Source organism: Penaeus monodon, chromosome 23 (genome assembly GCF_015228065.2).
Source record: "Penaeus monodon isolate SGIC_2016 chromosome 23, NSTDA_Pmon_1, whole genome shotgun sequence".
Taxonomy (NCBI): domain Eukaryota; kingdom Metazoa; phylum Arthropoda; class Malacostraca; order Decapoda; family Penaeidae; genus Penaeus; species Penaeus monodon.
In genome coordinates this window covers 38,816,750-38,817,325 of record NC_051408.1, presented here as the reverse complement: position 1 = coordinate 38,817,325, position 576 = coordinate 38,816,750, and the positions used below count along the sequence as shown (strand labels likewise).

At 30.9% G+C, this 576-nt stretch overlaps 1 protein-coding gene across 1 annotated transcript in view; it reads left to right on the top strand.

The window, feature by feature from the left end:
* Positions 1-576, top strand: part of LOC119588243 (fibrillin-3-like) — a gene marked incomplete at its 5' end in the record, with an annotated part of 37,181 nt that overhangs the window by 19,343 nt on the left and 17,262 nt on the right.

Genomic DNA, 576 nt, shown 5'->3' with positions numbered 1-576 from the left:
TACTGCATTATTCCATGTTGATCAGATATACTTACTGATGAAAGTGACATTTTAGTATGAAATAAAACTAATGAGGCTAAATATTTTCTGTTCTTTATATACATAAGGAAACTTCTGCGTTATAATAATATATGGTAGATTAATAAAGGGAATGTAGATGATATTAATTTGACAAATAGATAAACATAAATAAAAAAATTTTGCCATAAAACATTTAGGCGATAACAACGAGGTAGGTTGCCATCTATGTCAACTAAAACGTTGATAAGGTACGATAGACTAATAATGGGAATTACCCATCCATTTAGATAATAATACGGCAAATGGATAAAAAGGAACAAAAAAAAAATGCCATTAAATTATTTAGGCGAAACGGGTCATCATTTATGACAACTGAACTGTCAAGTCATCTGTCAACTGACCGATACAAATTGCATGTTGGGTTACGGTTGATTTACGTGACGTGATTAAAACCCAAAGACTATATATGTGGAAATGAAATGAAACACAGTCGTTATATGAACGACAATACAACGTTTGACCTTGTCTTTAACATTAAGTGCTTGTGTTTCATGA